Source organism: Tamandua tetradactyla, chromosome 8 (assembly GCF_023851605.1).
Source record: "Tamandua tetradactyla isolate mTamTet1 chromosome 8, mTamTet1.pri, whole genome shotgun sequence".
NCBI lineage: Eukaryota > Metazoa > Chordata > Mammalia > Pilosa > Myrmecophagidae > Tamandua > Tamandua tetradactyla.
This window is the reverse complement of record NC_135334.1, coordinates 82892328-82913897: the sequence shown is the minus strand read 5'-3', so window position 1 is coordinate 82913897 and position 21570 is coordinate 82892328. Positions and strand designations below refer to the sequence as shown.

Here is a 21570-nt window from a genome sequence, read left to right as displayed (position 1 = left end):
TATGATCATATGTATACACCATCGTTCACCAATCTACTTTTATCTAAATGGTAAAAAAGAAAAGTGGAAATATTTGTATAAGTTCATGAGGCCTACTAGTAATCAAACAGATCTCATTAGGAAAAACTTATGTTTTCTACTATATATTTTCAAAGACTTGTACCCATCTAAGAATTTTTAATATAACACATAATAATCTAAACATATCCTAATTTATCATATAGAACAGAAAAAATATGGGGTGATTTTGTGATGAAGAATCTTTAAAATTTTTTTTGAGTAATAGAGTTAAATTCTAATTAATGGCAAATTGATACAGCAGCGCATCAAAAGAATTATAAACCATGACCAAGTGGATTTTATCCCAGGGTTGCAAGGATGATTCAACATAAGAAAATCATTAAAGTAATGAGCCACATTAACAAATTGGGGGGGAAACCACATGTTCATCTCAATTGACACAGAAAAGGTGTTTGACAAAATCTAGCATCCTTTAGTGATAAAATCACTTTCAAAAATAGGAATAGAAGGAAGCTTCCTCAACAGGATTAAGGACATATATGAAAAACCCACAGCTAACATCATATTCAGTAGTGAAAGACGGGAAATTTCCCTCTAGAACATAACAACAATATCCCCTGTCAATTATGGTTATTCAATTGTGCTAGAAGTTCTAGCAAAAGCAGTTAGGCAAGAAAAAAAAAATAAAAGGCATTGAAATTGGAAAGGAAGAGGTAAAATGTTCATTATTTGCAGATGACATGATCATGTACTTAGAAAGTCCTGAAAAATCTACAAGTAAGCTACTAGAGCTAATAAATGAGTTCAGCAAAGTGGTGGGATAACAAAATCAACATGCAAAAATCACTAGTGTTTCTATAAACTATAAGTGAGCAATCCGAGGAGGAAATAAAAAGAATTTTCCATTTATAACAGTAACTAAAAGAATCAACCACCTATGAATAAATTTAACCAAGGATGTAAAGGGCCTGTACACAGAACACTACAAGAAATAAAAAAAGATGTAAATAAATGGAAAGACATTCCATGTTCATGGATTGGCATACTAAATATCATTAAGATATAAATTCTACCCAAATTAATTTACAGATTCAATACAATACCCATCAAAATACAACAGCCTACTTTGCAGAATTGGAAAAGCCAATCATTAAAATTTTTTTGAAGGGCGAGGGACCTTTGAATAACCAAAAACATATTGAAAAAGGAAGAACAAGTTTGGAGGCCTCATACTTCCTGACTTTAAAGCATACTACAAAGCTATAGTGTTTAAAACAGCATGGTACTGGCATAAAGATAGATATACTGACCATGGAGTTGAATTGAGAGTTTGGAAATAGATCCTCACATCTATGGCCAGCTGATATTTGACAAGGGGCAGAATAGACTCTTCAACATATGATGCTGGGAGAACTGGATATCCATAACCAAAAGAATGAAGTTATATACAAATCATATATATAAAATTATATAAAAAATAAATCAAACTGGATCAAAGACATAAATATAAGAACCAGAACCATAAAGCTCCTAGAAGACAATATCAAGAAGCATCTTCAAGATCTGTGTTAGACAACGGTTTCTTAGGCTTTACCCCCAAAGCACAAGCAATGAAAGAAGAACTAGATAAATGGGACCTCCTCAAAATTAAAAACTTCTGTGCTTCAAAGGACTTTGTCAAGAAAGTAAAAAGGCAACCTATGCAATGGGAGAAAATATTTGGAAACCACATATCTGATAAGGGTTCAGAATCCAGAATATATAAATGTATCCTACAATTTAACTATGAAAAGACAAACAACCCAACTAAAAAATGGATGAAAGACTTGAATAGACATTTTTCCAAAGAGGAAATACAAATAGCCAATAGGCACATGGAAAGATTCTCAACATCACTAGCTATTAGGGAAATGCAAATCAAAACCACAATGAGAAATCATTTCATACTTACTAGAATGACCACTATAAAAAAAACAAAACAAAACAGAAAGCTGTAAGTACTGGAGAAGTTGTGGAGAAAATAGAACATACATTCACTGCTACTGGGAAAGCAAAATGGTGCAGCTGCTGTGGAAGAAAGTTTGGCAATTCCTCAGGAAGTCAAGTGAATAATTGTCATATGATCCAGCAGTCCTGCTACTAGGCATGTATTCAGAAGAACTGAAAGCAGGGATGCAAACAGACATCTCTACACTGATATTCATAGAGGTATTATTCATAATTGCCAGAAGATGGAAGCAACCTAAGTGTCCATCAACTGATAAATGGATAAGTGAAATGTGGTATGTACATATGATAGAATATTATTCATCAATATGAAGTCCTGATGCAATGTGACAACATGGATGAATCTGGAGGACATTATGTTGAGTGAAATAAGCCAGATATATACAGAAGGGCAAATAATGTGTGATCTCACTAATATGAGCTAAGTGTAATAAGCAAACTCATAAAGTTAGAATCTGGAATATATATATTACCAGGAGATAGAGTGGGAGTAGAGAATGGGGAGCTGTTGCTTAATTTGTTCAGAATTTCTATTTAGGTTCATTGTAAATGTTTGGAAATGGATAGAGGTGAATGGTAGTACATTATTCTGAGTATAATTAACAACACTGATAATTTTTATATATTATAATGTTTGTGAGTATGGATGAAAGCGGTGATTTTAGGTTGTGTATGTTGCTAGAAGGAGAGTTAGAGGATAAAACATGGGACTGTATGCCACAGTGAACCCTATGGTGGATGATGTCTGTGCTGAATAGTACAAATAGAAGAATGTTCTTTCATGAACTATAACAAATGTATGTCACACTACAAGGTATTAACAATAGGGTGGTGGATAGGAAAAAATACACCTAATGCAAACTATGGATTATAGTTAACAGTAATATTTTAGTATTCTTTAAATATAAATAAACCTACAGAGACAGAATTAGATTAATAATTATGTAGGGCTGGGAAAGGATAGAGGGATTGAGAAGTGACTGCTAAGGGGTATGGAGTTTTTCTATTTGGAGTAATGAAAATGTTCTAAAATTGATTGAGGTGATGAATGCACAACTCCGTGATTATACAAAAAGCCATCAATTGTATACCTTGATGTATTATATAATATGTGAATATATCTCAATAAGACTGCTAAATAAAAAAACCCTTCTAGATGTATGCTTCAGTTTGTGAAGTGATTCCAATGACTGCCTATATTATACAGCTTGCTATTGAATTGAGATTTCTACATATTTAAAAAATTCTAATTAATGCATTAACTGGTTCTTAACTTAAGAAAACCAAAGTCACCTGCCCAACCCTATTGACATTTTTACCAACAGTGTTGACAAAATCTAGAACAAACTGCATTAATTGCTTCTACATTTTTTAAGGACTTCCCATTTATCTATTTTTTCTTTTGTTGCTTGTGCTTTGGGTATAAAGTTTAAGACGCTGCCTCCTATCATTAGGTCTTGAAGATGTTTCCCTGAGTTTTGGTTAGAATTTTTATGGTATTAGTTCTTATATTTAGGTGTTTGATCCACTTTGAATTAATTTTTGTATAGGGTATGAGGTAAGGGTCCTCTTTCATTCTTTTGGCTATTGATACTCAGTTCTCCCAGGCCCATTTATTAAAAAGACTTTTTTGTCCCAGTTCAGTGGATTTGGCAGCCTTATCAAAAATCAATTGGCCATAGATTTGGCTGTCTATTTCTGTATTGGTGATTTGATTCCATTAGTTGATACGTCTGTCTTTGTGCCAGTACTATGCTGTTTTGACCACCGTGATTTTATAGTAAGTTTTAAAATCAGGAAGTGTTAATCCTCCCATTTCATTGTTCTTTTTTAGGATGCTTTTAGCTATTTGGGGTCTCTTTCCCTTCCAGATGAATTTGGTAACTAGCTTTTCCAAGTCTTCAAAGCAGGTTGTTCGAATTTTGATTGGTACTGCTTTGAATCTGTTGTTTTTTTTTATACTGACAGATTTCAATTCTGATCTCTCTTCCTCAAATGTCACACAATTTGATATTAAATTGTAACCATGATGTTACCATGGAAGGTTTATGTAAACAATTTATAACACTTTTTGTCAGTGGTGACATTAATAATTACAGGAATAGAACAGAGTATGTAGTAATGACCTCTGAATAGATTATTTTGGCAGTGTCCAGTGTTTGCCATGTTAGTTGTCATGGTATTACAATCCATTATCTCACTTAGAATTGATGACTCCACCTATGGTAACTAGTTATAATATTTAATGTAGCTGCTTTGAGCCACTGAAGACATAAAAACAGGAAATACTCTAAGGCATTTATATCATGTGTTTCCCAAGAAAACCCAGGGTCTATTGGTACATATTTTAGGAAGTTGAATGTATTTTACTTCCTTGTATATTTTCTCTGGTTCCTCTCTTAAAATGTTAGTGAGATTTGTACACTAGAAATGAATATTTATCTGCCAGTCTATGTATTTATCCATCTATATCTCATCACATTCTATGAAGTCTTCCTTCTTTCCTCCTTCCCTTCCTCCCTTCAATTCTTTCATTTATTATTGTTATGATTTTTATTAAATGCTACTTAAAGTGCCAGGTACCGACCCAGGCACTGGGAGCAAGCCATGAACGAAGTGGCCAGGTTCTTACTGTCATTAGATTAACTTTCAGTGAGGGAAGGAAGACTAAACAAGTTGTTTCAGATGGTGTTAAGTGCTAAAAAATAACAGAGCAGGGTAATGTGTTAGACTGTGAAGCCAGACTACTTTAGATAGGGAGGTCAAAGAAGGTTTCTCTGAGGAGGTGGTAAGAGAGGTGGGATCAGACTAGTGAGAAGGAACCAGATATGTGGAGCTATGGGGACAGAACCTTATAGACAGAGGAATCAGCAAGTGCTAAGTATTTGAAGCAGCTTATAATAAAAAGAGAGAGAAAGAGAAAGAAAACGGGGTGGAGAGAGAGACAGACAGACAGAGAGCAGAAAGGAGGGAAAATTGAAGAGAGAGAACAGGTAAAACTTGTAATAAAGATATGCAAGCCATAGACTGACAAATTTACTAAGGTTGAGCTGCAGATTTTGTTCCTATCTTCCTGAAAGTCAAGGTGTAAAAGAAAATGTGATCAATTTCATGACTTGCTTTCTTCATACGGAAAAGGCATGTCAGTTTTCCAAGGGAAAAAGATTTTTTTTTTGACACTCAGGTTTGAAAGACATTTCTTGCATGGATCCTCCTATAAGGGGCATAGAGAGAACTGTCTTAGTGTGGTTGGCAGAATAATACCCCTCTCCCCAGTATATTACCCTATATGGCAAAAGGGACTTTACTATGTGATTAAATTTAATTATAAGGTGGGCCTAATCTAATCACACGGATTCTTAAAAGCTGAAAACACTTCCTGGCTAGAATCAAAGGAAGATATAATTACAGAAGAATAGTCAGAGAGTTGCAACATTGCTGGCTTTGAAAATGGAGGAAGGAGGCCACAAGCCAAGCAATGTAGATGGCCTCTAAAAACTGGAAAAGGCAAGGAAACAGATTCTCCCCTAGCGAATTCAGAAAGGAATGCAGTACTATTGAAACCTTGATTTTAGCCCAGTGAGATCCATGCCAGACTTCTGACCTACAGAACTATAAGATAATATATTTGTATTGGTTAAATTGCCAAATTTCTGGTATATTAATAAATAATAATTTATTATGGCAGCCACAGAAAACTGATAGATTTATTTTCATTGTAAGACATTTACCTACATGAAAGAGCTTAAGCAAAAAGGGGCACCTTATTATAAAGATTTAGCAATGTTACATGGAATTCAAAGGTAGGAATACAGCTCATTTTAGGAAATACTATAACCAGGGACTGAAAGCTATCGGAGTTCTTTTGGTCTATTCTTTTCTCTCTCTGTTTAGATCTTTATTATCCTTCCCATTCTTTTCACATTTTCCCCACAGCCTGGTTTTCTGCATTTCTCCAGGCCACGATCTGGAGAAATCAGCTCCTGATTTTCTAAGCTATGAGTTTATCTACCTAGATAAAACTGAAATCTCAGTGCTGCAGAGGAACAGCTATTGCTCTTTGGTGGTTTTTGGTCCCCTGTTTGTCTGGGGCTCCTGGATTCTGCTTCTTCCCTCTGAACTGCTGCCTGGTGAAGAGGGAGCCATGAGCTCCAAGTCACCAGGAACATGAAAATTAATGCTGAAAGTAAGACTAAGATCAGTATGGCAGGTGCAAAGCATGTACCTTTGGCCCCTGCTACAGCCTCCAAGACTGGGCTGAGGTCAAGAACAGCTCTTGGAGACATTGGTAACAAAGTCAGTGAACAGCCATAGGCCAAAATGCCTTTGAAAAAGGAAGAAAAAACTTCAGCTGTTGGAAAAGTTATCGCTAATTAAACTATCCAAACCTCTGGAAAAAAGCAATTTTGCCTGTGTTGGCGCCAGAGCCAGAGCCAGAGCCAGAGCCAGAGCCAGAGCCAGAGCCAGAGCCAGAACCAGAGCCCACTAAAGAAGAAAAAATTTTTTTCTCAGTCTATTTTGGTGGATACTCCCTCTCTAAGCCCAGTGGAAACATGTGGATGTGCTCCTGCAGAAGAATACCTGTGTCAGGTTTTCTCTGATGTAATTCTTGCAGTAAGTGATGTGAATGCAGAAGATAGAGCTGATCCAAACCTTTGTAGTGAATACATGAAAGATATCTATTCTTACCTACAACAACTTGAGGAAGACCAAGCATTCAGACCAAAATACTTTCTGGGTAGGAAGTCACGGGAAACATGAGAGCCATCCTAATTGACTGGCTAGTACAGGTTCAAATGGAATTCAGGTTGCTCCAGGAGACCATGTATACAACTGCTATCATTGATCGGTTCATGCAGAATAATTGTATGCCCAAGAAGATGCTGCACCTTCTTGGTATCACTGCCATGTTTGTTGCAAGCAATATCCTCCAGAAATTGGCAACTTTGCCTTTGTGACTGACCATACTTACACTAAGTCCAGATCAGAGAGATGGAAATGAAGAGTCTAAGAGCATTAACTTTGGTTTGGGTCGCTTTCTGCCTCTGCACTTCCTTCAGAGAGCATCAAAGATTGGAGAGGTTGATGTTGAGCAACATACTTTGGCCAACTACCTGATGGAACTATGTTGAACTTTGATATGGTGCATTTTCTTCTTTTTCAGATTGCAGAAGGACTTTTTGCTTAGCACTGAAAATTCTTGATATTGGTGAATGGCACCAACTCTTCAGCATTACCTGTCATATTCCAAAGAATCCTTTCTTCCTGTTAAGCAGCACCTGGCTAAGAATATACTCATGGTGAATTGTGGGCTTAGATTAGCACTGTACACAGCTGAATTCTGCAATAGTGCAAGATCTAGCCAAGGCTGTGACAAAAGTGTAATTTAGGAATTTGAGTTGGTGTACTTTAATATTTGTAGATAAAATTGGCACTATGTGCTGTCTATACATATGATATATTTACTTACTTCTGATAAAGTCTGTACCTTCCCCATTTTTTAGGAATAAGTAGTAAAGGTTATTAAAAAGAGAGCATACACGTTAAGGAGGTTAATGTGGGCATGCCCAAGTGAGGGACACGCACCAAGTGGAGTGGGTCAGCTTGCTTTATAGGAGAGTTTTACCAGTGACAGGTTTCCATAGTAACCTTTGAATACTAGGTGTCTTCTTTGTTCTAGGAGGAGACAGCTAGCAGAATTCATGCTTTGTTGTCATATACCTGAAATTTGTTTTTGGGCAAATGGTTAATAATCTTTATGACCCTATGCTTCCTATTATTAACTAAGAATTTGCTTTGGGCCTAGAATTTTGCAAGCTTTTATGGTTTGAGGAGGCTATGGTTTCAGTGGTTTTGGGAGGTTTGGGGACTTGAAGGAAATTTTTGTCCTAGGAACTTTGCAGCTCTGTATTAGTTCCTTTGGAGCTAGATAAGAAACAAGGGATTTGCAGTTGTCTGTTAACTTTTTCAGAGCTGAATAGGAAACCAGGGACTTAGAGTTGTCCTATTTTATCCTGCTTCAATCCACACCTCCACCCCCCACCCCCCGAAAGAGTTCAGCCCCTTTAATCTTGAAGGGAGGTTGAGGGATAAATTTTTGATATTTTTATGGAGTTGAGAGAGTACATGTAGGAATATGCATAATTCCTGACAATATTGGAAGGGTTGGGGGATTTGGGAAAATGCAAAAATATTATGTTACAGTCTACCCCATCCTACCACTCTTAGAATTTTTTCACCACCTCTTCCACCGCGTAAGTCCTTGAGTGTGGGAATGGGAGGTTACAGGTTTACAGCTTGTAATGTTGAGAAATGAGAAAACAATAGCATTGGAGGGGGCGGGAAGTCAACTATAAGGTGGCTTACTTAGAGCTGCTTTGCCCCTGTTTATTTATTTTGTCATTTAATAATGTCCCGATCACACCTGAATGTGAACAGCCATCCTATCTGCTGGTGTGCAGTTGAATTAGAGGAATTCTGGTGCCTAGGATACTACCTTTAGTAATTATCTAGATTGAGCTGCTCCAAACAGATGTCACAGATGGGCAGGTCCTGTTTAGATGTACTCTGCCACATCTAGAGACACTCAGGGCTCCGTGATTCAATATTCATTGGTGAGATCCAGGGGGTAGCTATTGGCCTCGGGCCCCTGCGGTCCTGGTTGGAATGGCCAACAAGGCTTTTGGAGAGGCTTTGCCCTCCCTTGGGGGCGAGATGCACTCTCAGGCTCAGTGTCCTGCCTTCCTGCATCACAGACAGGGCCCTGGAGGCTCTTTCCATCCTCCGGACTCTTTTAGTCTTTGGGCGCACTCCTGCTTCCATTGTTCCAGCTCTCCACATCGATGACAAGTTCCCGGTGTCTTCTGCCCCAGTGGCCCTGAGGTGGCTAGTTACCATTCATAGCCAAAGCTACAGCCATGCCTTATTCTGGTCTCTCCTTATTTTCTCCTCCTCTGAAACTGAAATGCAGGTCTCAGGGCTGCTCTCCTGTGGTCTTTTGAAATCACTCCTGGAGGGCTCACCAGAATATGTAATTGGTGCCCTGCTGGCAATGGTGCCAGGTGAGCCCCGGTCCAGCTTCGAAGGTCTCAAAACTAAAAGAATTTAGAGATGAGAGGGCCCTGTTTTCTACTTCTTCTGGTTGTTGCTGCCATAATTCTAAAATAATATTCTTTTACCACTGTTTCTTGAGTTATTGACTTCAGCTAGTGCCAGCCTTTTCACGTTGAAAAATAAGATCTCTAATTTATATTTAAAAGCCAGTTTTCATTGGTTAAGAAAATACAGCAATGTTCAAAAATTACAAAGTTATCTAAAGATATTCCTGTTTCTCAATACTATGAACCTGAAGGATGTAGATTTGGGATATATCAGATTCTGTCTGATATTAACACAGATATGCATATTAATTGTTTGGGCCATTTAAAAAATTGAATTGTAATATATATGTGACTTTTCTCTTTAATATATATAGGACTGCCTATATTCGGACATTAGATCACATTGTATGGATATTCTACAATGTATTTAACCACATCCCTACCCTATTGTCATTCAGGTTCCTTTTTTCTTTGCCCCTATTTACACTGGTGTTTAAATATTACACATACTTTTCTTATGTATACTGGATGACCAAAAAAAATGTGCCTTTTAAGTTTTGACAGGTACTGCTAAATCAACAGCATCATTCCCAACATCATCAGTAATGTACAAAGTGCTTTTTCCTTGCATCCTTACCAGCCCTACAGGTAATCAATCTCTTCAATTTCTGTGACTCTGACTGGCAAAAAATACCCTCTCTTATTGTTTGTTGTTTTAATTTATACTTCCGTTGGCCAGTTTAATAAATTTTTGTTGAGTAACTAAAAATTAAAAAAAAAAAACAAATCTGAACTCTTTCAGTACTAATTCAGTGCTAATTCCAAATTCCTGGGAAAGGGACTATGATTTGCTCCACTTGAGTCAGAAACCTATTACAAGAATAGCTGACTATAGGGCAGGCCACAGTGGCTCAGCAGGCAAGAATGCTTGCCTGCCATGCCAGAGGACCTGGGTTTGATTCCCAATGCCTGCCCATGTATAAAAAATAAAAAAATAAGAAGCAATGAAGTAAAAGAATAGCTGACCTGGCTAGTTGGCCAGGTTACTTTGTCTGAGGACCCAGAGCTGGTTTCCAGGAAAAGGCATATGGCTAGGCTGCTGGGTTTTTGTTGTTGTTTCTCTGTTTTAAATTTATTAACAAATCCTCAGCAATTATTTCTTATCAGAAATAGTTTAAGGGAATTCAAATTGGAATATGAAAATAAAATTCCTGAAATGCAGCCAGGTTTCATCTTAGCCACCTGAGGACAAAGTTATTTTCATTGGTTTGGTGTATTGAATAAAAAATAATATCAAGAAAAAAAATACTCTACGTCTGGATTTTATCTCTAAATATGAGGTCAAAATATTTATCATGATTATTTATATATATAAAATATATAACATATTCTCTCTCTCTCTCTCTATATATATACTATATGCATATGTAGTTTTGAGACTGCTGTTTTTTTCTTTTTTTTTCTCCAGCGATAGGGGCCTCACCCCTTGTGATCTCTCTCTGTATATTCTTTTTATTTTTTTAACTTTTTTTTGTAAAATATAACATATATACAAAGCAAAGAAAGAAAAAAGCAATAATTTTCAAAGCATATTTCAACAAGAAGTTACAGAGCAGATCCCAGAGTTTGTCATGGGCTATGATTCTACCATTTCAGATTTTTTCTTCTAGCTGCTCCAAAATGCTGGAGGCTAGAAGGAATATTAATATAGCGATTGAGCAGTATACTCTAACAAATGAGATACTCGTTTGTTAAATCCTATTTTCTCTGTTATACCTCCTCCTTCTCCTTTAATTCTTCTCAATCTATAGGGATCTTTGGGCAATGCCCGCTCTGACTTTTTCATGTTGAGAAGGGGTGTCAACACTAAAGGATAGAGGGGTATAATTAATTGATAATCTTGAAGAGGCTGGTCCCTCTGAGTTTCAGGATTTATCTGACCTAGGAGCACTCCTAGGGTATTATACGTTCCCGGAAGACAACCTAGTGCAGGAAACTTTTATTGAGTCTCAGTTCCAGCCCTATGTGTTCTTAAGAATCATCAGGCGTGATGTTGACTGGGGTGTAGCAAACCATGGCAATTAGCACTATCTAACTGAAGCATGAATAAGAGTAGCCTCCAAAATAGCCTCTTGACTCAATTTGATCTCTCTTGGCCACTGAAACCTTACTTTATTACACTTCTTTCCCCCCTTTTGGTCCAGAAGGTGTTACCCACTTCACAGTGCTAGGGACGGACTCATCCCCGGGAGTCATGCCCCACATTGTCAGGGAGATTTTTACCCCAGAATGGCTTGTGTCATATAGGGGGAGTTTTCCTTTCAGAGTTGTGTTGAGAGAGAGAGAGAGAGAGAGAGAGAGAGAGAGAGAGAGAGAGACCACATCTGAACAACAAAGAGGCTTCCTGGAAGCAAGTTAAGAGCCTTATGGGCTAGACTGCTGTTTTTTTTTTTAATGCAACTTGCAACTCATCAGGGAGCATAAAACCATTTCATGGGTAGAACCAGTATTAAAAAGAGATGAAAAGTATCAGAATATATAACGTGGTAAGAGTAATGGTTTCTAAAACTTGTTTCAATTATTAAATATATTGCTATGTGCAACACTGGGTGATGTATAAAACATTTCTTTTGTTGGATTATAGTCCAAAAAGTTTGAAAAACCATGGGTTGGGCAATCAGGTGGGCTTTGGCTATAGAGGTATAATAAACATCATTCTCAAAAAAAATTGTTTTTTTTTAAACCAGTATCTCTAAACATAAGCAAATGGCATAAGGCTAAAGCATGATTTGTTATAAACAGTTTTACAAGGGTGAACAAAAAGTGGTACAAACGCAGACCTTTTTGTGATCAGCCTTAATGCAGGATGAAACGTAGTGCAGTGATTTCCAACATGACTTTGTGTCAAACACACTTGAAAACCTTTTTGTGTCAAACACACTTGAAAACCTTTTAAAAATGGTTTCACAGGCACTATTCAATCAGAATTTCTGAAAGGATAACCTGCAACTCTGTATTTATAAACAAAACAAATCAAAAGAGACAAAACTTCCAAAATGTTTCTAATATGTAGCCACAATTGGGACTCACTTACCCAAAGATCATATGGAAAAGGAGTCATTTGCATGTCTTTTGAATAAATCTCCATAATGGTAATTTCTCTCAACCAGGCTTTTCATAAGCATTAGGAAGTAAACAGTTTAAAGTTATTTCTTGGTAAGGGTCTGAAATATAAGGCTTCATGGCAGCTGATTAAAGGCAATTCCATGCACTTCATAGTTCAATAAAAGATGGTAGAGTTTACCTCCTTTTGTGGACACTGGCACTAACACTCATGCTTGGATGGATCACCTTTTCATCTTCCCATGGAAGGGGGGCAGAGAAAATTCTTGTAGGCTATTCCAGGATCTTGGAAGACAAAAGCTTGGAACTTCTTCAAAGCAAGGTTTTGGTTAAGACCCCAAAGTTCTGCAGAACAGGACATGGTAGGGATTATTTATACTTGGAAATTGTTCAAAACGGAAGTTACCAGTTGCCTACTCTGGCCACTGTGAACTTTCTAATGACCCTGACAGGATGAGTTGTCAAATGTATTTCTACCTCTAAGCAATAAAATGAATCAACCCAAGTAATTGGGTATCAATCAAGTAAAATTTAGAGGATATGTGTCTCAAACAATTAGGATAGTTGAATTTCTTCCCCATAACTACTGGAGAACAAGACTGATGTCCTTAGAAGCCATTTCTAGTTCATGTCAATACATACATTAGCATACAGCTGGAGCCTGTACTTCTAGCCTCTATTGCAGGGGCCATGCATTCAGATTGTCCCATATAAATTTGTGCCCAAAACATAATCCCAGGAATTGTCATTTGTTCTGTGAGGAAGTTTTTAAAAATCCTCTAAGGAAAGACACCCACCAACCTCCTCCTCCTTCCAGCACTGGTACGCGGTTCAATTTTTCTGTCTTTTTAGAGCAGCTCTGCACCCACTACACTGCAAGGTCTGCAGCCCCAGCTCCAGCTCTGAGTGAGAATATTGTCCTGGCCATCACCATAACAGTACCGTAACATTACCTTTACAGAATTAAAAAAAAAAAAAAAATTATGTAAAATGTGACTCTCTCCTGGAGAAAGAATTCGCAGGTCAGTACGTAAGAGGGGGTTGTTGGCAGCTCCCAGGTGCTCGAGGGACGCCCTTTTGGCTCCTCCTGCACGTGGAAGCCCTTGTCCTGCTGGCGCCTTGTTGCCAGCCCTGCATGAGAAGGAGCTTCGCGCGACCGGCGGCGCTTTGTCCCCGAGCGGCCCCCGTCCACCTCTTTGAGGCTGCTTCGCAAACTGAAAAGTTTCTTCAGGTGCGAATTCCGGGCCCGGCAACAATCTCCGTGAAGCGTGTACTCCAGTCGGAGGACAGCTCGCTCCCACTCAGGTGAGTTGCCGCTGGCGTCGCTGCGCAGGGCGGGCCACTTAGGATCTGGGCGGGCAGCCAGGGCTGCAGCCGGCCTGGGCCCGTTGCTATGGCAACGAGCCAGGCAAACGGGCTGTTGGGCTTTTTCTGCCCCGCCGGCTGGCGGCCCCCGCCTAGGAGGGACCCGGCCGAGGCCTGCCGTGCCCTCACAGTCTCTCCTGGGGTCAAGCCGTTGGGACACCATTTCTCCAGGTCGGGTTGTCTCTGGCTGCCCCAGTTCATCTACACCTTTCTACCTCCACTCCATCTTGGAACGTGAACCTTTTTGGAAGTTTAAAACGAACTTACTGTAGGGTAAGTGTTTGGGAAATGTAATACATCCTTAGAAATTCTAGGGTTGCGTTTTCCTTTTCTTTTTTAATTTCTTAGTGCTTGGCACCTAGCAGGACCTCATTATCTAGATAGGACTATATTTATAGCACTCAGTATAGTTCTTTGAACCCAGTGATGCATACAGGAGGAACATTATGGCGCAAGAGCAGCCCCTATTGGCTGAGTGGACAGGTAATTGAAGTCCTCTGGGACACTGCTTTGTGAACTGTAAATGTAAAGCACTTGAGAATTTGTTGCACGCCACAAGTGGTTTGACACTCCTGGTCCCGCATCACCAGCCCAATGCTAAGGAGACCTCTTTTGTCTGATCACCAAAGAGTTGCAATATATCCAACCAGAAAATAGGGTGGGCATGCACTGGAGGAGGGCTTGTGAATAGAAGGAAACATCAAGAAAGAAACATCAAGGGGTTTCAAGCCTGAGCTTTTTCCTTTGTTCTCTAAACCCTCCAGGCCCACGACTTCTTCTGTCTCTACCACTATCACAGCAGACCAGGCTACTACTGCTCTTGCTTATGTCTCCTGACTGGTCTAAAGACATTTACTCTGTCTTTTCAATATTCCCATCCATTCTCTGCCCCGTAGCTGTAGTAATCTTTTGAAAATAAAATTTTGTTTAACCTTCTCTCTCTCTCTTCCTCCAACTCAAACAAAAAACCTCCTTCTGCTTAAAATTTGTCATGGTTTCACATTGCCCTTGGGATAAAGGCAGCACTATTTAATGTGGCCTATAAATTGGGTGACCATATACTTTATCATCTAGACCAAGATACTTTTAAGAGTAAAGGGAGTGCTGCCAGTTATCCTTGGACAAAAGACTACCTGGGACTGTCCCTCATCAAATTGGGGCAAATGATTGCTCTACCTATAAGGTTCTGTGACATCTACTTCCTCTCCAGCCTTATCTTATCCCCTGGTTCTCTGTGTTCTGATTACATTGTCCTTTGTCACCATTTTTCCTCTTATCACAGGGCCTTTGCACATGTTCTACTTGCTACCAGGTATGTTTTTCCTTTCTCTCTTTTACCTGATTAACTCTTGCTCATCTTTCACATTTCAGATCAAATGTTTCCTCAGGCAAACTGCCTCTGACTGTTCTGTCTAGGACAAACCTTTCCCTTAATATAGGCAAGTCACCACTGACCTTAGTAGCACTTGTCACAGTTGGAATTTAAAATTTGTCTGCATGCCTGGCACATACTATGTAATTGGTAAATACTTTGATATTTGAATTATAAGAATTTTCCTGTGTGATTAAACAGTCTCTGAAAGTATCACATTGTGATTATGAGCACAAACTCCAGAGCCTAGCACAGTCTCCACACTGCCTAGGTTTGAAGTCCCAGCTCTGTCACTTAGTACAGACCCACCATTCTTCATCTAAAATCCTTGAATACCTGTTTTAAAATTCAGAATTTTTCTGATTATAGGAAGATAACATGGCACATATATTGTGTGACCTCTAGTGGGGCAGAGGTAGCACCCTGTAATCAAACACATTACTTTTCTTCAGTGTAATTGGTGATTACATATTCACTCTTAAGTGGGCTAAATAAAGACTATACATAGCTTCATACCAGTTCAAGTCAGATTCTGCCAACAAATGAATTTGCCACAAATATATGAAAACTCTTGGTTTACAGAGCTTTTGGATTTTAGATGGGGGTGTGTGAACCTGTCCCAAGATACTTTTCTGTACCTCACATTCCTTAACTGAAAAATGAGGGTGTTGCTGCCTCCCTTGCAGGTTTCATGTTATGTTATTGTGAGGAGTAAATGAGTTAATACAATACATGCTTGTAACAATGAATGACCTTGAGTGTTATATTTTTGTTTGCTCCATAATTATATTATGGATGTATCATAATGTACTTCAATTCACTTATGGTTAGATATTTATATTTCATGTACAAAAAAAGAGATGAAACATCTTTATACTTAAATCTTTTGACTGTGTTTCTTATTACTTCCATGGGATCGATTCCTAAAAGTGAAATTACAGAGTTAAAGGTTCAAAACATTGTGAATGTTCTGAAAGCATATCGAAACATATTGCCATAATGCCCTTCAGAAAGATTATACCATTATTATTAAAAACTGTATCAGCATTATTATTATTATTATTTAATGTTTTTTATTGTGAAATATAACATATATACAAAAAGCAATAAATTTCCAAGTGCATCTTAACAAGTAGTGATAGACTAGATTTAAAGTTTGGTATGGGTTATAGTTCCACGATTTTTCATTTTTTCTTCAAGCTGCTCCAAGACATTGGAGACCAACAGAAGTATCAATATAATGATTCAGCAGTCATAGTTATTTGGTAAATTCTTTCTTCTCTGAGCATTATTATTTTTAAAAACTCTTTGCTAATTTCACAGATAAAATGGTGCCTTCGTTATTTTTACTCATGACTTTCCTTATTAATGTATTTAAGCATTAAAAAATCAGGTTGTTAGCTATTAAATATTTCTTTCCTGTGAACTGCCTGCACAGGCTCTTTGATGGGTTTTTGTATTGAAGTCTCAGTGTTTTTCTTATCAACCTTTTAATTAATTGCTTTATTTCTGCCTTTCCCAGCCCAGGCAGGAATCTGTATGCTGGGTCTTGGCTGGAATTAGTTGGATAATGGGTCTCTGGAACTTGGGACAAGTTGTTACTTGTCCACAGGCAGCAGACGGTGTAGGAAGCAGTATTCCAGAGTTAGGTCTTTGAAAATCTGAAATCAAGGGCAGACTGACTGCCTTTTTATCTGAATCTTCAATCTAATAGGTCTTAGAAGATGGAGGACATTAAGGTAGGGCAAAGAACCAAGGCAAACCATAAGAGGCAGAGTGATCCTTCTGTGACTGTTTTTTAAAATAGTGATTGTTCTAGTTTGTAAGCTGCCAGAATGTGATATACCAGAAACAAAATGGCTTTTAAAAAGAGGAGTTTATTAAGTTGCAAGTTTACAATGTTCTGAGGCTGTGAAAATGTCCAGATTAAAGCAAGGCTATAGAAATGTTCAATCTGTGGCATCCAAGGAAAGACACCTTGGTTCAAAATGGCTGGTGATGTTCAGGGTTTTTCTCTCAACCGGAAAGGCACATGGTGAACATGACAATGTCTGCTAGCTTTTTTTCCAGGGTTCTTGTTTCATGAAGTTCCCCTGGGAGCATTTTCCTTCTTCATCTCGAAAGGTCTATTGGGCTGTCTGGGCTCTAAACCGTTTTCCAAAATGGTTCTCCTTTAAAGGGCTTCAGTAAACAGCCCCACCTAGAATGTGTAGAGACAACATCTCCATGGAAACCACCTAATCAAAAGTCACCACCCATAACTGGGTGGGTCATATCTTTGTGGGAATAGTAAAATAGATTCCACCCAGCAATACTGAATGAGGATTAAAGGACATGGTTTTTCTGGCATGCGTAATAGCTTCAAGTTGGCACAGTGATCTTGCAGTGACTTCTACCAGGAAAGTGAGTGCTTGGGGTGTTGTCATGTCCACATACAGATTTGTGTGAACTCTTTATATAGTAAGAACACTAACTCTTTTCTTGTCCTATGGAGGCATTTCTCCCATAATTTGTTTGCTTTTCAGTTAATTTATGATATTTTTTTATTTGGGGAAATTAAAACAATTTTATGTTTTTCATCTATTAGTTTTTTTTTTTTTATGATTCATTGCTTTTGTGCTTAGAAAGTTGTTCCCATGCAGAGAACAGATAACTATCTACATCTTCTTTTAAAATATTATTTTGTGATGTCAGCAAATCAAGAAGAAGTCAGGCTTTTTCTACATGTCCATCACACACTGTGAATTTGTAGAATCTTATTAGATTTTTAGAAGTGCCCTTCTGAGGTGAAAAATGTGAAGAGCAGAAGATCTTTGGAGATATTTTATTGTCCATCTGATGATCCTACTAGTATTTCAAGTATGCAGAGTTGTTAGATGCCAAGAAATAATTTCTCTGTTTTTAAAAGAGCCTTAGAAATGGAAAAATTTAGCATAAAATTAATTGCTGACCTTCTTGACATTGGTAAATTGATGAACTTTAAGGTGTTTCAGAAAGGATTTCCCTTTGTGCTGAACTCTGATACACGTCAGTGAGGCTAATTGTATTTTAAACTTGCATCTGTTTGAGGGTTCTAGATGTGAAGAATGGTCAACATATTGTTAAACTGTATTAATGTACCTTTTCTTGCTTTATTAACTAAAATAAATCTTAGGATGCATAAGAAACTAAGAAACTAATCACGTCACAAGTCCCTGTAGCTTTATCAGTCTGGAATTGTTTTACTTCAGAAAGGTTTATAAGGCAAGAGTCAGTAGCTTTTAGAATTAATCAGAATGTGCTCTCTACATATAATGGACTAATTATCTTCCTTTAACCATTGACTCATCAGTTTGAATATCAATGAGAATATGGTTTTACATAAGGAATAAAGTAAGAAAAAGTAAATTTCTATTGATTAAGAGAAGTTGATTTGGGAATATGCTTATTGATTGCCTTATTTTTGATCTAAATTATTTAGTAAACATTAACTATTATAAACATATATTCGACAAATATTTATTGGATGCCTATGATTTGCCAGGCACAATTCTAGAATACTGTATTATATTTTCACTTTTACATTGTATGTGTAAAAATGTTTGCTTATAATTCGATATTCTTTACATGAGCTGATATAAACTGATGGTTATTTGGGAAAACTGGCATTTAGACTATATATACTCATTCAGGGAATCTAAAAAAGTCTTATAACATCCAGTCTCTGAGGTGGAGATATTGGTAATTGAAAGTTCTACTCTGTTATTTTGTTGTTATCACAGCAGAATGAATGCTCATCTGCAGTGATACAGCGCATGCTAGGAGAGAATCCACTTACCAAAGGCAGAGTATCTGAGGCTCAGGTTCTTACTTGAATTGTTTCAGCTCTGTCTGCTGTTAGTAAATCTGAACATAGCTGCTCTTATATCTATTTAAAGAGCTCAGCTCCAATCAGCTGACACCTTGGGAAAAAGCATATATTTTCCTTGGGCATTTTTTGTGGAAACCCTATTAATTTCCCACTAAATCTATATTTTAGTATTCAGTTTATGACAATAAAATTCATTATTTTTCATATTTGTTATTATGGAAGTAAACCAGTGTCTAGCAGTGATTTTCAAGCTAACCTCTTAATTATTTTTCTGTCATATTTCTTTGATGGTACATATGTTATCATTTGTACACTTATCTCCTTTTAATAGTTGCACCTTGCTTTTTTTAAACTTTTTAAATTGTATAATATAGCATATATGCAAAAAAAAAAAAAAAAGCAGGTTTTCAAAGTACTCTTTGAAAGTACTTTGAAAACAAGTAGCTACAGGACAGATCCCAGAGTTTGTCATGGGCTACCATACCATCATCTCAGATTTTTCTTCTAGCTCTCAGTTGTTAAACTATTAATGTACCTTTTCTTGCTTTATTAACTAAAATCTTAGGATGCATAAGAAGCTAATCATGTCACAAGTCCCTGCAGTTTTATCAGTCTGAAATTGTTTTACTTCAGAAAGGTTTATAAGGCGAGAGAGGAATAAATATTTTTTTATCATCACAATCAACTTTTTTTCTTTTTTGAGAAAAACAAGATATATACAAAAAAGCAACAAATTTCAAAGCACAGCACAATAATTAGTTGTAGAACAGATTTCAGAGTTTGGTATGGGTTACAATTCCACTATTTTAAGTTTTTACTTCTAGGTGCTCTAAGATACTGAAGATGAAAAGAAATATCAATTTAGTGATTCAAGCAATCATATTCGTTTGTTAAACCCTATCTTCTCTATATAACTCTACCATCACCTTTGATCTTTCTATCCCACTCTTTAGGGGTATTTAGGCTATGGCCATTCTAAGTTTTTCATGTTGGAAGGGGCTGTCAGTAATATGGGGTAGGAAGATGTAACTAGTTAATGTTCTGGAGAGGCTGGGCCCTCTAGGTTTCAGGATTTATCTGGTCCAGGGAGCCATCTGGAGGTTGTACGTTTCTGGAAAGTTACCCTAGTGCATGAAACCTTTGTAGAATGTTATATATCATTCTAGGTGTTCTTTAGGATTGGCTGGAATGGTTTTGCTTGGGGTTTGGCAAGTTATGATAGGTAGCAATATCTAACTGAAGCTTGCATAAGAGTGACCTCCAGAGTAGCTTTTCAACTCTATCTGAACTTTCTCAGCCACTGATACTTTATTAGTTGCTCTTCTTTTTCCCTTTTGGTCAGAATGGAATTGTTGATTCCACGGTGCCAGGGCCGAACTCATCCCTGGGACTCATCTCTCATGCTGCCAGGAATACTTTCACCCCTGGATGTAATTTCTCATGTAGAGGGGAGGGCAATGATTTCACTTACAGAGTTGGGCTTAGAGAGAGAGGCCACATCTGAGCAACAAAAGAGGTCCTCCAGAATTAACTCTTAGACAAACCTATAGGTAGGCTAAGCTTCTCCTTCACTCCCATAAGTTCTGTGATTTGTTTTTTCAGATTTTCTATTTCTTCTTTTTGTTCAGCCCATGTCTTCTTCATGTCCTCCCTCAATTTACTGAGTTGGTTTTTGAAGAATATTTCCATTTCTGTTCGTATATTCAGCATTAGTTGTCTCAGCTCCTGTATCTCATTTGAACTATTGGTTTGTTCCTTTGACTGGGCCATATCTTCAATTTTCCGAGCGTCATCCATTATTTTCTGCTGGTGTCTGGGCATTTGATCAGATTTCCCTGGGTGTGTTACACAGCTGGTTGAAAGCTTTTTCTGTGAAATCTCTGGGCTCTGTTTTTCTTTTCCTGCCCAGTAGGTGGCGCTCGTGGCGCTCGTCTGTCTGCACCGCAGTCGGCCCGGGAAACCGCGCGTGGAGGTGGGGGTCGCTGGCCGCCGCGGCTTGGGAGAGTGCCGGTCCTAATTGCCCAGCTGGCCCGAAACGCCAAGCGTGACGGGAGGGCCCCGCTATCCAACGTTCCCAGTCAGACTGGGGAGCCACGTGCGTGGAGGGGACCCCAGTCGCCAGCCGCCCCGGCCGGGAAAACGCGCGCCCCTCGGGTCTCTCACCGCAGCAGATTCTCCCTGCCAGTTCAGCTGTTCCAGAATGGGGTACGCTGTCTTTTTGGTCTCTGTCGTGACTCCGGGAGCTGTTTCGTATTGTTTCTGTTTCTTTAGTTGCTTTTCTGGAGGAGGAACTAAGACCCGCGCGTCTTACTAAGCCGCCATCTTCTCTTTCTACTTTCTTGATGAAGTTCTTTGATGCACAAAAGTGTTTAATTTTGAGGAGCTCCCATTTATTTATTTCTTTCTTCAGTGCTCTTGCTTTAGGTTTAAGGTCCATAAAACTGCCTCCAATTGTAAGATTCATAAGATATCTCCCTACATTTTCCTCTCACTGTTTATGGTCTTAGACCTAATGTTTAGATCTTTGATCCATTTTGAGTTAACTTTTGTACAGGGTATAAGATACGGGTCCTCTTTCATTCTTTTGCATATGGATATCCAGTTCTCTAGGTACCATTTATTGAAGAGACTGTTCTGTCCCAGGTGAGTTGGCTTGACTGCCTTATCAAAGATCAAATGTCCATAGATGAGAGGGTCTATATCTGAGCACTCTATTCGATTCCATTGGTCGA

General features: G+C 38.2%; 1 protein-coding gene and 1 pseudogene across 16 annotated transcripts in view; both read left to right on the top strand.

Annotated features, from left to right (window-relative positions):
* Nucleotides 1-5763: 5763 nt before the first annotated feature.
* Nucleotides 5764-7426, top strand: LOC143645226 (G2/mitotic-specific cyclin-B1 pseudogene; annotated as a pseudogene).
* Nucleotides 7427-13400: 5974 nt separating this feature from the next.
* The window catches only part of STK33 (serine/threonine kinase 33), a 401742-nt gene continuing 393572 nt past the window's right edge, over nt 13401-21570 (top strand). For 8 of the 16 annotated variants that reach the window (XM_077113912.1, XM_077113891.1, XM_077113893.1 and 5 more), the window contains exon 1: nt 13403-13556. The gene's annotated coding sequence lies outside the window, so the exon portion shown is untranslated. Of the gene's footprint in view, nt 13557-13635; nt 13890-21570 lie in introns of those variants that run through there. The other 8 variants (XM_077113892.1, XM_077113900.1, XM_077113897.1 and 5 more) reach the window with 3 other exon arrangements.